Raw genomic sequence first — 16,084 nt, forward strand, 5'->3', positions numbered from 1 at the left:
TTTTTTTTTGTTTATATTATACTTGTGTTGTTTAGTTTAGTTTTGTTTTGTTTGTAAAAAGGCACTAAGAATCTCAGTATGATTGGACGGAATTCGTTGCGTTACGTTGCGTTACTTTATGTTACGTGTTGTTACGTTTTAGCTGCGTTTCTTTGTTTGTGTATGGCACTTGTTGTATTTGTATTGCGCATTTATAAATTGGCAATAATTTCTCTTTTCTTAGTGTTACATAAATATTAGCTTTAAATAGCATTTGTGGCATTCAGTTGGGCTTTAAGCTTTGCGGCAATTGGATGTTGAACAGGTCTGAAAAAAAGAAAAGTTCTTATAACTTTAAGATCTACTAAGGATATCTTATGTGTTAAATATACATTGAAAGATTTATTTCAGTAAGAGTTCTCCAGCTGTAGTCGTGAGACAAATGCCATTAAATTGTTTGCTTTCATCAGACTTCTGACCGTGTGACTATTTTGTCTTTCTTACAAAGAAGAGGAAAGGAGAAACCATAAGTATGTATCAGAAGTGATTGAAAAAAAAATACTTATTAAACTTCTCCTCGTCATTAATCAATATAACAATTGTAGGATTGGCCTTACAAAAATATGAGTAAAAATTAAAATTTGATTAGTAATCGTTTCCAAAAATACCTGCAGGGATCTAGGAGATAAAAGGAAATAGGTTTGGAAATGTGAACTTTCTTTCGCAGCAGTTTTTCTTCTCTCTAATATTCCTTAACCAACGAGCGGCGCAAAACACTCAACCGAACTTTTCCGGCTCCTTCTTTACCCATTTAGCAGTGAAGGAGTTGTGGATGAGAAGAAGCCGTTGGAGGAGAGGGGCAGAAGGCTTCTTTACGGATGATGGAGCTGGAGGAGAAGGTTGATGGAGGGCTTTACTGTCAGGAGCTCTCTATCAACTCCAACTTCAGGCTTTCTGACTATTGCAATGCTTTCCGAACCTATTCACGCACACTTTGATTTTATTCCAAAATATTGGGATCACCACGTGGCCGAGTTCACACCTGACTCTCACATACGATTAAGAGAGGTATGGTATGGAACAACTCGCTGGAGGGAAGGGGCAGTGAACTTTCATCCCGCTCAAAAGCTTGCGTGTAGATTTGGTGGACGAGTACACTGTCGCGAAGTATCGACGAACCATCAATTTTAGGCTTCGTGACCAATGCAGAGACTTTCTAGTGGAAGTAACTGCCGTAAAAATATGAATGGATGGATATATCGTTCCAACGCGCCTTTTTCAGTGTGGTGACAAATCACTCCAATAGTAGAGCAGCGATATTAGGTTTGAGCTCAATGAATTTACGCCTGTGACTAGTGAGGCGATATCTAGACTTCTCATCTCTGACATCGAGTTACTACAAGCTTAGATTGCAACTAATGTCTAGCTATAGCGGTATTGCAGTTAGCTGCAAGACTCATGGGCAGACTCTTCAGTTTCACTAACTGCAGAACTTGAACGGGTGGGAACTGTCTTGGTTTCTTGAGGTTCTCTATTAGGGGGTTGGGCCTTAAACTTGTTCAGCGAACGTTGGTTAGCTACTAGCAATTACAAGTTCCTTTTGGAATAGGATAAATCGAAGCAGATGTACTGATCTCTTCGCTTTAGATGTTTGCTGGGTTTCATGCGATAAGAATAAAAACTTTAAGAAATTTGTGGTAGGTTCTTGGACATTTTACTTGGCTTTGTGAAGAACTGTACCCACATAGCAATCTAAGTGTGATTTTACGCCATCTAGATAGATCAGCCATCTAACCAAATGTAATCTTTCTTCTCTTCCACGGCTCCTTCATAAAACAATTACTATTATTTTTTTTTTACATTGCACAAACAAGTTCTTATAGGGCACTTGAGCTAATTTCGTCATGTTTCATTTTCGTTCTTTGTTTTGGCGATCTTTGAGTTGCATGCAACGCCACCCCGCTGTTAACAATGGCGCTAAAACACGAGTCCAAAACAGCAGGAATGTGAAATAAATGAGCCACCGTCGAAAGAGGCCAGCAGCTGAACGAACCGAGTAGCTGGCGCTGATGGTGGTCAAATTCCTTTGTGCCACAAGAAATGAGCAAATAAACTGCGAAGAGTGAAGATAGAGCAAAATGCATGCAACTAATAGCCACTACCTACGCAAAGCGTCACTTGTAGCGCACCCAGAGCACGATCGCTTTGGTCCATAACAACAGCAACACCAACAACAATGTCAACAAATGAAATGCGGCGAAGAAATATAATAATTACTCGCAGTTGGGCAACAGGGTGTGGTGCGGCGTGATGGGGTGAGGTGAGGTGGGGCAGGGTGTGCTGGCAAGCGACGGCCGGGCCGCAGCAGAATGTGGACTGCGCGCAAGAACACCACGAAAAGCTCGTAAATAACAAAATGCAGCGTGAAGGTGCGCGCATGGGGTGAAGTGTCCAACAACAACAACAACTGCAAGTATTAAAATCGCTAAGGCGACAAGAACGAAATATGTGAGTGTGCAGGCAGCAACGAGAATGCTAAATAATGACTGACAACAAATGAAAAAGTATCACTAACAATGGCAAAAATAACAGTAGGCACAACAACAACAACAGCTACAACAAAAGCAGCAGCAACAACGTGGCGTGACTATAAACTTAAAAATGCATGCAATGCCACAGGCGACAGAGAACACCAAAGCGACATCGACTGCAAAGCAACAACAACAAAGACACTACTAGCAGCCACTCCAGCAGCCGCCGCGTACACTTATCAGCTAAAGCGAGCAGCTAGTTAAGGTGACCACCGCCGCTGGAGCAACAGTAACAATTTGCATAAAACTCATACCCACAACAACAACAGCAGCACAGCAGCTGCAACAAAGTCTTGCATGCGCAACAACAACAACAATATTGGCCACGACAATGGCATGTCGCGCTTGTCGCCTTATTTATGTGCGGCGTGTTAAATGCTGACTACCAACAACAGCAACAGCAACCGCTGCAACCCGCGCTTCCCATTCCCGCCACCCTCCACCTGGCTGTAAATCTTTAGCGAGCTTTTCCACTGGCGCAGTTAAGCAAAAAATAATAAATTATTTTCAGCTTCTCAACAACGCGAAAATTGCCTGCAGCGCAATTGTCATATGCGCGCGAACATACACACACACTCACACGCGCGCCTACATACTAACGCATATGTATGTACATGAGCACAGAGTCAAACTCACATGCAGTCTCGCGCGACGCAGCTATCATGTTGTGTATGGCAAAATGCAAATGTTTTGTAGAAAACCGTTTTAACTGTTGGTATGCTATCGCCAACAACAACAACGCCAATTTATGCAACTAACAGTCAATTGCAATTTTCTTGCTTATATTTGACCAATTGAGCGGTAAAATTGCGCAGCGAACACAGCCGTGACCAAGCAAGCGTCCAAATGCTAAATTTGTATTTCCTTTTAATTTTCAAAGCCATCTACATACATATAGTACATACACATATTTGTTATTTCTTATATTACATTTTTCTGTGGAATTTTTTAATTGTTTGTGTAAAGGCATGCTGATTGCTACGTCGCCTTTTATTGTAAAACCAATTATTTAATTGCATTGTAGTTGATAAGTATGTATTTCACAAGAGATAGTTTGTTTGAGCGCTTGTGCGTTTTCTTTGCATACTTACAGGGGCAGATGTAAAATCTTTTGAGTTTCTTTAAAAAGTCGATAGTTTTGGCGAATTTATTTATTGAATCTTTCAAAATGTAATACTTTTACAATAATTATATTGAAAACAAGTATGGAAGAGCTCGATTAGATTAGATAAATAAATGAGGATTGAACCGCGACTTACAGTCTATTGTGCTATATCCTAAGTCACAACGACTCACTTAGCCTAAACAAATTAATAAATTGCAATATACTGCTAGATGCTATCGAGGCGATATGGTCCCTGCTTGGAAACACGGATCCTACATAAAGTGTCGACAGTCTGTTGTGTAGACATTTAGCAGGTATTCTGAAATTTCAGGCTCCATGTCGAAGAACCGCCAATACGCACAAGAAGCTATGTCCATGTCATGTAAGTGCTTCTTGAACTTGCAATGGGCAATGTAGAAAGCAACAAGTGGCCTAACTTGCCCCTTGGTAGATTGACTACATATCTAAAACTTTTAAGGTTGTAACCACTCATTAGCAACTTAGCATAACGCATGACATGGAGTTTTTGCTAATTCTACCTACAAACTCCTTCATCAGATCCTTTATGGTATGGGGATCAACCGCAATGAACGGTTCGGGTGGTATCATCTTGGTGGATGCTGCGGAGCGGGCAAGCTCATCAGCCAGTTCTTTCTCGTCTACATCTTAGTGATCGGGCACCCAGATAAGGTGTATCTGGTTACGATCTGATGGACTTCTCAGCCGTTCTATATACACCTGCAGCAAAAGTGATTTGATCTCGTAGGCGGAGATCGCTTTTAGTGCCGCTTGACTGTCGCTGAGTATAACTGTAGTATACATACGTTCATTGCGATTGTTGCATTGGGGATTTATATCTGCGCACCGACTTATAGCAAAGAACTCTGCTTGGACTATTCTCGGAAAACTTCCATTGGTGTAGAAATTTTGTTGCGTGGTCCTGCGACTCCTGCGTCAATTTTCTCCGACGTTTTCGAGCTGTCAATGTATCATTTGGTTTTACTATCCCAGTAGTGGTTTACTAAAGCAGAAGCTTGAGAGCGGTATCATTCCTTTCAGCTTTACTGCTGAAGATCACCATGAACTTCTTGATTGAGTTTACACTTTTGGTAATTCTGTCTATTGGAATAAGAACCAGTGACATTTCGCCACTTAAGTCCTTCATGCGTTCGGATGATATTATCTTACCTCTACCAAACCCTTATGCTGTCATTTGAATAAGTGTGTGTTTGACAATGTGAGCGATTATTAGGTGATGCGGTGCGAGTTCCAGCATGACTTCAAGTGCGACCGTCGCACATTTGCGCATGGCACCTGACACGCAGACGTAGGTAAGGTGCACCTTCAATAGCTGCAGTCCTACCAAAGTATCCGATGCTTCCGAGGCTCCATATGTAATAATCGACCGCACAATCATAGTGTACAACTGACTGAAAATCTTGGTTGCAGCCCCAGGATCTATCACCTAGCCATTTGCACACCATAACTGCTTTAGTAGTTTTGATCCCGTCAGGTCAACATGCTGTTTTCCATCGCAGAGTTGCATACAGCGTGAGATAAAGGTATTTGACCAAATTAGTCATCTCTATCTCTCTGTCCCCAAAGGGACAATCGGAACGATAGTCGCCTTCGAGGGTAGATTTTCAGTCCAACCCCTCTGCACCATCCCTTAGCTAGGCCTAGATCTCTTTGTGTGATATGGCAAAGAGTTTCCTTTAGCTATGAAAATAATGTCGGTGTCGCTTGGCTTGGCGTTAACATTTTTACTTGAAATTATCATAAGTGATATACTTTTCATCACCTGTAACCATCCATTACAGAATTCCGTACCGACATTTCTTCGTGAAGAGAAGAGAATTTTCCAGGCTTGGGAAAGGAGAGCATTGCTTTTGAAGTGAAGACGTTAGTCTCTGTCCTTGTCATGTAGAAGAGAAAATACCCCTTCTTTAATTAAGGCAGGAAGGTGGAGTTTGCGAAGAGTTTGGAAGGTTATCAGACCTTCCAACAACTTTTAGGGTGCTGAAGAAGGAGAACCTTTAATTCCCTTTGGATAGAATTTAAGGTTTGGTAGTAGGGAAAATCTGTGCTTTTGACAGAGTTTCTGAAACTTATTTTGTTTGCCTTAGTTGTGAGGGTAAGAACTGAGCGACTTGGGGATTTCCTGAGCCTGATCTTGAAAAAAATAGTACTTTACCTGAGATAAAAACCAAAGCTTGTTTATGGTAAACACCCCTTTTCCATAAACTCAAGTATGTTTAACAAATGAAGAAAATAAACTTACTATTGACTTTAATTGCGAAACTCTTAGAAATTCTTAGAGAAAATAATATGTACCACAAACATACATATAGTTCTTTTCCGAACAAAGCAGTAAACAATTATTTCCATTTAATGGCACAGCTCAGCCAAACTAACTTCAAAAAATCATATGTTTATTAGCAAGAACCACTTTTGTAACTTCTAACAATTCTCTTGATTGCTTTCTATGTCGCTTCTCACCAACAAAGCGTTACACTAGGCATTTCCACTTTTTTTCTGCCACAAAGCTGTCACAACTACTTTTTCTTGCCCTCACAACTTATGACGCTCCAAAACAAATCATAACCTACACCAATTTCAACCGTCACATAACGTACCGACTGACGAATAGATAACAATCAAGCGACGAGTAATCCATCTCACCAAACCAGGCAACTTGTAGTGACCAAACAAACAATCAACCTGTCAGACGTCGCGCAACCGGCTGATGGGGTAACCATACATCTGAACAAAACGCATGTAAGTATGTGTGTGTATATAGAACTGCCAGTAGTTGACTTGTTGTCCAAGCAGACAATGACGTCGCGCATCAGTCTGACTGCTGACAAGCCAATTCAATGGCGAAGTGGCGTGCGCGTGGCTGGTGGCAGCAAAAACATCTGATTACTTCTATGTAAGTATTTAGAAGCTGATGGTTTGATTGGAAAGAGGCGCAAGGAAAGCAGTAGCGCTAGTTGTAAAATGCGCACTTTGTTCCTGGTTTTGTTGTAATTGTATGCCTTTGTCATTTTTCTAAATAGTTGAACGATTATTGTTGTTATCTGTGCGAGCATCTATGCAGTTCGCTAACTAGAGGCCGATGGTTGCACTGCATGTGATGGAGAGTATGTGCGCGCGCGTGTGTGTGTGTGACTGGCGGTCGTTGCTGCCTTTTCGGGCCAAGCGCTTGCATTGTTAACTACTAGTTTTCATCATTGATTTCCAATTATTGACAACGCGATAATGGCTGTGCATTCATTTCATTGCTTTTTGTGTTTGCCACTTTGTTGCTGTTGCTTTGCCGTTGTTGTTTGCTGAAACGCATCGTATTCGCGGCAGCTGATTGTCGCATAGACTTCGAGGTTTGCTGTTTTTCTGCCAAATACCAGGTTTTTGCTTCAACGCTTGTGGCCATTTGTGGCTGCAACCCATTACAGGTATGTGAATCGCAATTGCTGTGTCCGACTCGGCACTCCATCAACCACTTGAATTCGCAAACATACATGTAAACTCTTTGTATGCCTCCAAAGTCTGCACACCGTTTGCGGCCATTGAACTCCACCGCTAGTCAAACAAAGGTGGCCGCTGATACACTCCATCAACTGTGGCGCTCAAGAGCTGCCACTCAGCAATGAAACATTGAAAAAAGGCTGTCGCTTACAAAATTTTTTTCTCATTACCTGCTTATGCTTACAAAAAAGACACACAAATTACAACAAAAAAGCACCAATTTTCTCATTAACCAGTGGGGGTGTGTACCGCCGCCTTTCAGGTCAGGCCGCACCTCTTCATGTGGTATTAAAACTGACGCCCCCTTGCTCTACCGTTGCGGCAAATAGCTGAGCATGCTGTCAGCTCGTAGCGCTGCGCGTTGTTGGCGGCAAAAGTTTAATTTGTTTGTTGTAAAGAGTGAAGCGCGAACGCGCGCTCATCGAAGCTCTGTTTTGGCATGTGAAATTTTCGACTACATGTAGTTTGCTGTGTGCTTATTGTTGTAAGTGCAAACGTGGCAAGCAAGCACATTGCCGTCAAACAGCTTGAACTTTGCGCGCGGCACAGTTTCATGACGCCTGCTTCAAGTCATCGCAGTTGCCATTAACTCTGTTATTAGATTTGCTATTTGCAATTAGTTGCGGTTGTTGTTGTTCTGTTAAGTTATTTGAAATTAAATTTTCAACACGATTTTTTCACATGCCACCGCAATAAACATTTGTTTGGCATTTCGGAAATTCAAATCCTCTTCGACCATAGCATTGGCTTCAAAATGCCCTCACGAAAATATTAAATTTTCATGCTTACGCTTTGTTTTGTTATTATTGTTATTGTTTTTGAAGTTCAAAATGCTGTAATTGTAATAAAATATTGTAAATTGTTTAGTAGTCGTAAAAGTTGTTGATAGTAGCATGTAGTTATGTATGCATACCGATTACTTTGGAATTTGATCAAAAGACTTAAGCAACGAACTTCTGTATCTCAAGTGTATTACTGGATATTTTATTATTTTTTTTTTATTATTCCAAAAAACAAAGCAAGCATATTTATAAGCGATAATACATTGACACACTTTCCATGTGGTCGCCAGATCTTTAGGTCCACCAGCTGCAACAAATACTAACAAATACTTTTATTTTAAGTGAGTCATACCTCCAAAAGCAATGAACTAGACCGTTTGGTTCAGAGAGAAGTCTATTCAATAAATAAACTGCATAAGTAAACGAGTTCATGTCAAAACTACAGTGTGGAAAACTTGTTCGGTACATGATTTGATGACATAATTTGATTTTAAAAAACTATCAGAGGATAATGGGGGCAAGTTCTGATTATAATTTGACTAATTTTTCTAGTTTTTTTTGTTTTCGGATAATGTCCGGCAGAGTTATGGTGAACACCGCAGAGTTTTTTTTTTCTTAGGACCCTCTGAAAGAGGTTCTATTACGGACTTATCCTTCAATATTTCTGTATGAAAAAATTACCATAGATTGTCAAAAGTGTGCTTAATAATGTACAAAAGGACCGAGGGAAAAAGGAAGAATGCCGCGCAGGCCACCAATAAAATTTGTGTAGTTTACGAAGACGATGCTGTATCAGTTCGTATAGCGCAACAATGTTTCGTTCGCTTCCGTTCTGGAAATTTCGATGTCAAAGATGCACCTCGCTCTGGTCAACATATCGTTGAAAAGGACGATGGAATTATGGAAAAGATTGACCAGGCCCGTCACATAAGCAGCCATGGCATCGCTAAGGAACTTGGTATTCATATCAGGCTGGCTATAAAAATAAGTTCGATGTTTGGGTAACACATGATTGTCTGTAAAAAATTTAATTGAACGAATATACATTTGCGATGTTTTGATGAAACGAAATAAAATCGAACCATCTCTGAAGCGAAATGTAACAGAAGACGAAAAGTGGATTAAAAACGACAATAATGTGCGAAAAAGATTATGGCGCAAGCGTGGTTAAGCTCAACAAATGGTCGCAAAGCCAGGATTGACGCCTCGAAAAGTTATACTGAGTGTTTGGTGTGATTGAAAAAATAATTAAATTTCACTCACTCAACAGCGACTTACAAGCGATCAAATCTTTCGAACATCAAAACTTGAGTAAAAGAAAATATAAAAATTAATGCGAAAAAGTGTTGAAGCACTCTCAGGCCAGGTAAGATAATGAAAAAAAAGTTACTAACAAAGCCGTGAACTTATTTAATATTTTTGCACATTTAAGCTGAGAGCTCCTTGAAAGTGTTCGCCATGGAACACTTGGCACATTTTAGCAACTTAATTTTCTAGGTCAACAACAATTTATTGTTAATTCACTTCACACATCAAACTTAATAAACTAATTGACACAGATATATGAACGATTAATCTGTAACCAGATATCTGCTGACAATAATAGTAGCGCTTGCAAATTGGTTAGACTTTTTTATTTTCAAAAATAAATGCGCCAATTTCTAAATGCCCCAAGCCACGAACGCAAAATATGATAACTCATTGGTATATTTGATTCAGAACATTATTAATGCAAGCTGAGTAGTGCAGAGCGATACGTGAGTGTATCCGGTTGACTGGAATGACAAGCCGGTGGACGCTAAACAGCATACAGCACCTGCCTAATAACCAGTTACAAACAGAAACTGACCTCACCCACTTATGGGCTTACATGCATAAATGAGATATATAAACATGTACATATGTATTCGTGCGCGTATATTTGCAGAATTATATTTGTGTAGAAGCGCTTGAGAACACAACAAACGCCAAGTGTGGCAGGCAAACGAGTTTCATGCCACAATAACTTCAACACAAACAATAAGTCCAATCAGACAGAAACCGGACGGACAGACGGTCAACCAAGCCAGCAGCTACCAGTTCACCTCTTTATTACCTACTTGTTGCTGCTGTTGTTGCTGCCGCTGTTGTTGCTGCCGCTGTTGTTGTTGCCGCTGAAGCGATTGGCACTGAACTTTCCTACGGCCAGCCTGTATTTATAATAAGTATTTGAACGGCTCACGCACACACACACACAGCCGTAAACATACGGATACCAGTTGGGAAAACGCGCAGAGGTGGAAGCGGTCAGACTGCGCCAGCGTTGAAGACATCATCAGCACGAGCGCATTGGGTCAAGGATTACTTTGCCGGTACCAGTTTTCGCACGCTCATTCACTCACCAACGCGCTGCTTCTCACACTCACTCACTCACTCGTCCTGCTCGCTGCATACTCGAAACATGTTTTCACACCGCTGCTGCTGCCGCTGGTGATTTTCTTGCTTTGCGCGGCAAAGGCCTTTAACCAGAATGCTAAATCAAAACAAATGTAACCGACTATTCTTGTTTTTATCAGCAGCAGCAAACGAAAATAGATTAGCAGCCAGTGCGCCGTTTTGTGCGGGTGGCCAACAACAGCAGCCAACCGTCAACAGCCGATAGCCAACGAGACGAGCAGCCGGCGAAGCGACGAGGAGGCGAGGCGACCGGTCCGTTCGATTGGAGTTAATCAGGCGGCTTGACTTCGCTTAGCCCAGCAGCAGCAGCAGTGCTGCTTCCATTTGAACCGTTTGACACTTTGTCGGCCGGCGTCGCTGCGAAGGAGTCAAACTAGTTGGACTGGCACGTGTGTCCCAAACCGAGAATCCACATTCACTGTCATTTGTTTATGTGCAAGCGCACCTCTTTGTATGTACGTGTGTGTGTGTGCTTAAGTGCACGCTCGTGAGTTGTGCTGTGTTCTGCTGGTTGACACATGTGGCCCAGAAACCTGTTTAAATTACCTTCGCATAATATCCTGATTTCAAAAGTTGACCCTGTGCCGATATGGGCCGGTGTTGCTGGTGTTGAGGTGCACGTACATGCCCACATCTACATAAATGAGTAATGCGCATATAACCTGTTTATATTTACCAAACCTTATTTGTATGATGTGCATGTGTATGGGTGACCCACATGTTTTCATTACCCGTTTAGAATGACACAGTTTTACTTTGTTCATAAACAAAAGATAAATTTGGGGTCTGCTGAGGAGAATGCTGTTTTACTCGAAATACATTAAGAAAATCGTATTCGGTCTATTCTGTACATTTTTTTTTTTTATAGTAGTCGAAAAAGTATTTTCGTATTGTTCATTAATTACTAAGTTCGTTAGCGATGTCATGGCTGCTTATGTGACAGTCCTAGTCAATCTTTTCCATAATTTTATCGACCTTTTCAAGGATATGTTGACCAGAGCGAGGTGCATCTTTCACATCGAAATTTCCAGATCGGAAGCGATCGAACCATTGTTCTGCTACACGAACTGATTCGGCATCGTCTCCGTAAACTTCACAAGTTTCTTTGGTGCTTTGCATAGCATTCTTCCCTTTTTATACAAATATTTCAAAATATTGCGAATTCTTAATTATTTTCACTAATTTTTGTACAGCTGTAACTTTCTTTCAACTTCACCGAATTTAAATGGTGCTTAGAATCTTAGCTTTCCAACACTTTATGGTATGACACAGTATGATTAGTTTCATTGGAGATGTACGACTGCACGACAGCCATTGAAAAAATACGAAAAGACTTTTTCGACTAACCGATACATGAGTTATTCTCCAAGGCAACTTCATAACTTCTTACTATAATGTTCAGTTCGGACGACTACGGTTGCCATACAAGCTGACGTTTTCAGTATGGAAATTACAAAATGTCTTGATCAATCAATGATTGTACCATTTTTAATTAATTAATTTTTCTTTTTTTAAGCTAATAAAGTTCAGTGTAACCGAATTTAACGTTTTTTTTTTCGTTTTTTGTTGTACGCAATATGGAAACTCTATACTAATAGGGGCAAAGAGGTTATTTTCCATATAACGATCATAAAGCAGGTTGCATTTGCTTTAATCAGCCGTAAAAACCGAAGGCTTAAGTTTTTTTTTCGATTCACGATAAAATGACCCCTATCTCTATTGAAAGGAACATAAAATCGTTATCTAAAGGTTAAACTGCACATTCATTTAGCTAAACCTTTGTCTGCAATATTGGTTCATAGAAGTACCTTTAAGTAAAAAAGTCACCATTGCAAGAAATCAAAACTTTATGAGAATATTTCCAAGCACAAAAAGCAAGCACGCTTCCATTTCGTACTACAGCTTTTGGATTCTTGATTTTCGCAGTACAGTTACTAGCGGCATTGTTCTTGAGCACCGTCTTCCTTTCGAATTTTGATTGAAACAAAACTACAGGCATTTGTGTCCATTGCCTGCTTACTTCTACCGCTCAACGTTCCTTATAATTGTTTTCATTATCATTCTTCTGTTTTAGTACAACCCTTCATTACTGATTTCTTTCCATTCCCTTACGATCATACATAACCAGCTATGTTTTTATGTGTATGCTGCAGCTTGTCGCTTGCTGATCAAAGTTTCGTAAACTTCATTTTATTTCATTTTATTGAAATTTTTTTTCGTGCTTTTCTTGCTATTTTATCTCTACAGGTATTTTACAAAGCACATCAATACCCAAACAGCGGTCACAGCCAAATGTGGCACGTATGCCGCGCAATGGACAACACAACTCGCAGGCGCACATATTAACGCAGCGCGTACAACAAAATGTAAATCGCTTTTCGAAATGTTGCCTTCTGGCCTTCGAACCACGCGCTTTATTCCTGCATGAGCGATATGTGTGTTAAGTTGTCTATGCGCGTATTCGTTTCTTTTCTGGCACTAAAAACAATGCCCCCCTTCATCCAACTTGGTAAGCGCGCATGTGTAGTATGTGGATATGTGTGAATTTATAACTGGAGGAACAAAAGCGCTGATTTCCAAAGTCACTACTTACAGCTAACGATGACTGCTGATTTTCATTATTGTTGTTGTTATCTTTTTTTTCGTGTTATTGCTTAAGACTTTTATTTTTTTATAGTTTCTTTTTTTAATTTTTTTTTTGTTGCCGTGGTCTCCTACTTATTTCTCATTCTCTCGTTGTCTTATTGTTGCGCGCTTATAATAACACGGAGCAAATCACGTAACTAAGATAATGGCATCCATAAATATTTTGTGAATTTCTGTTGTGCTCCGCCATTACAAACCTCTTGTGGCCCCTACATGTCCGCCCGCCCCGACGGTTGGCTTGCCGCTCGTTCCATTAAGACATACATTTCGGCTGGTAAGCTCAGAGCCAACGTGTATTATTTATACTTTTTATCTTGAATTTTTCTTTGTTTCTCATTTATTTTCGTTTTTTTATGCTTGGCAAGTCTTAAGTCTTTTCGAAAATCGCCGTCAATTGACGTCCACGCTGTGTGCCTTCGTCTTTTCAGCGCTCAAAAATGTACGAAGCAATATTATATCTCTATGTATGTTTATATGTGTGCCACTTGCTCGTGTATTGGTTTATTGTGATCTTGCGGCATTCGCTGCTTTTGTTCGACCCTAATTTTACCTACTCGTTCGATCTCTTATAGTCATTGACGTCAAGTTACACGAAACTTTTATGGGGGAAATATAATATCAGTTGAAGGTATACTATGTGTGAGCACGGGGTCTGTAGGAAAGGAGGAGTGTTGAATAGCGGAAGATTGTGCTGTCAAAAGTACATTTCAGCAAATGTTGGCATATTTTCTTTTCATTATGGGGTCATATACCAATATATACTTAGATCAGATAACAGCTAGTCGTTAATCGATCAGAAAAGAAACTTCTCCTTAATCTCTTAATATACTAAATTAAATTGTATGTTGCAAAATGTTAAGAGATCTTGTCTTTTCCGACTTTAACTCGCTTATCTTTTCCATTTTCTTAATGAAATTGCAGTGTTACCAAAGTTTTAAGCCAAATTCCTCCAAGTAAAGTGCCAGAATATCGAAAACATTAGTGGCCTTCAATTTCACCAAATTCTATATTACAATGATAATCGAACAACGAACTTTTATAAATCCATAAGTTGACATAATCAAATAATTTCCATAGTAAGTCCGAAAGTCCATCTATCACACTAAATTCCTACAGGGTAACTTCGATATGTCGAAATATTTTATATTTTATACACTTGTTTATAATCACATGTCCGAGCACACATACACACATACGGGAATATGTAAATAATCGTTAATAAAGCTCTACAGTGAAATTTCTGGTAATTGTTAAACTGAAACGAATATCGAAAGGGTCCAAATGAGAAAATGGAATTAAAAGGGTCAAATAATTTAATAAAATTGGAATTTACATGAGTTTGGGTATAAGCACAAATATGTATCCCTAAGCCATTATTCATGCTTGCTTAAGAGTTTGTTGTTGTGTCCAAGACAAGTTAAATAAATTGACACAATTCCTACTATAACAACAAAAGAAACAAAATTTCAAGATTTTTGTTTACCAGTAGGCAACAATATATGTAGTGAAATTTCGGAAAAAATAACAAATATTAATGTATTAAACTGAAGCTAGGAATATAGTTGAAAGACATACATAAATGTACTTTCGAACTTTTTATTAACTTAAGTATTAACAGTAAGAATCGACCACTTTTTGAGCTGATCAAAAATCGAAATTTAGCAGCGCAAAAGCTACTAAAATTTTGGATAATATTCAACTGTTTTCAGACACAACTCTATTATTATCTATGGCTTTTCGACCGAAGGCCGGGCGTCCAATATCTTCTAGTGACAATTTTTTGTTAAGATTTAATGCGCGTTGAAGCAAATATCAGAGTAGTAAAAGACCTTTCTAGACAATTGTGAAAGCTCAAACAAAAACCATTATTTTCAGAAAGCTTATTGTAAAAGCTCATAAAAAACTATGAAAACTCTAAGGAAAAGCATTACTTTCAAAAAGCCAGTTAAAAAATTATGAAATCTCTAATAAAAACCATTATTTTTAGAAAGCCAATTGTAAAATCCCCAAATAATTGTGAGAACTCTAACAAAAATATTTATTTCTCAAATTTTATTCGAGAAAAATGTAAATATTTTTTTTGCAAAGATTTCCATAGAACATTTTAATTTACGGTATTTATTAATAATCTAGTTTATTCAAACTCCAACGCGCTTCACACACCCATTCACATGAAAAAATCCGTTGAATTCCGCAAAACTTGGCGGCAGAGAAAGTCGCTATGAAACTAACAAATCCACACCCACACAAGTTCGCAAGTCTACTTTTCCTTATAGGTATTATCTCATCCGTGTACTTAACTAGAGAATCAAGCCGGCAATCAATCAAAACCCGTTTCAGTCAGGCGCCACCAGCACCATATTTAATACTAGACCTCACCGCACTTCAACGCAACTCAAGCAAACATTCCACTCACATTTGCCATTGAACTTTACTGGATACTGGTTACTCGATTCACTTCCGATTTGCTTGTAAACAAAACAGCAACCAAAGTCGACAACAAAGCAGAAACAAGACTTTTGTACATAAAACAAACACAGCTGACAGCTGTCAGGAGGCAATGCTACTTGCTGCTGCCGTTGTTGTTATGTTATGAGCAAGTTAAGTACTTGTAATGCAAACGGCAATTCCAGTCGCTATGGGTTTGTATTATTACTTAGTAATGTTGTTAGTTGCTGCCGCCGTTGTTGCTGTTGTTGGCGTTGGCGTGACGTATTAGTGCGTTTTTGCTTTTGTATAAATGTGGCATGCTGCTGCTGCGTCTTCATGCCAATGTAGTCGCACAAATGTTGATGTGTGTGTGGTGTTTTGTTGCTGGGCGGCATTGTCATTAGCGTTGGCCCTAAATCAGTCAGGCATTCAGTTAGTCACCAGTATGGGAAGCCGCACCAACCAGTCTGCTGGGCCCTAGCTCTCACGCTCCCTCGCATACTCACCTAACAGCGGCTTTGCTCGCGCGCTCATTTTCCTATAGTTGATGGGTGAGCATACCAACCAGCCATCCAGCCGGTTGGCGA

The 16,084-nt window shown here is 39.7% G+C and overlaps 1 long non-coding RNA gene across 3 annotated transcripts in view; it reads right to left on the reverse strand.

The window, feature by feature from the left end:
- Positions 1–16,084, reverse strand: part of LOC108975997 — a 33,758-nt gene continuing 17,674 nt past the window's right edge. For all 3 annotated transcript variants that reach the window (XR_001993915.1, XR_001993909.1, XR_001993913.1), the window contains exon 3: positions 1–306. This is a non-coding gene — a long non-coding RNA (uncharacterized LOC108975997). The remainder of the gene's footprint in view (positions 307–16,084) is intronic.

Source organism: Bactrocera latifrons, unplaced genomic scaffold (assembly GCF_001853355.1).
Source record: "Bactrocera latifrons isolate USDA-ARS-PBARC rearing strain unplaced genomic scaffold, ASM185335v1 scaffold_114, whole genome shotgun sequence".
Lineage (NCBI taxonomy): Eukaryota > Metazoa > Arthropoda > Insecta > Diptera > Tephritidae > Bactrocera > Bactrocera latifrons.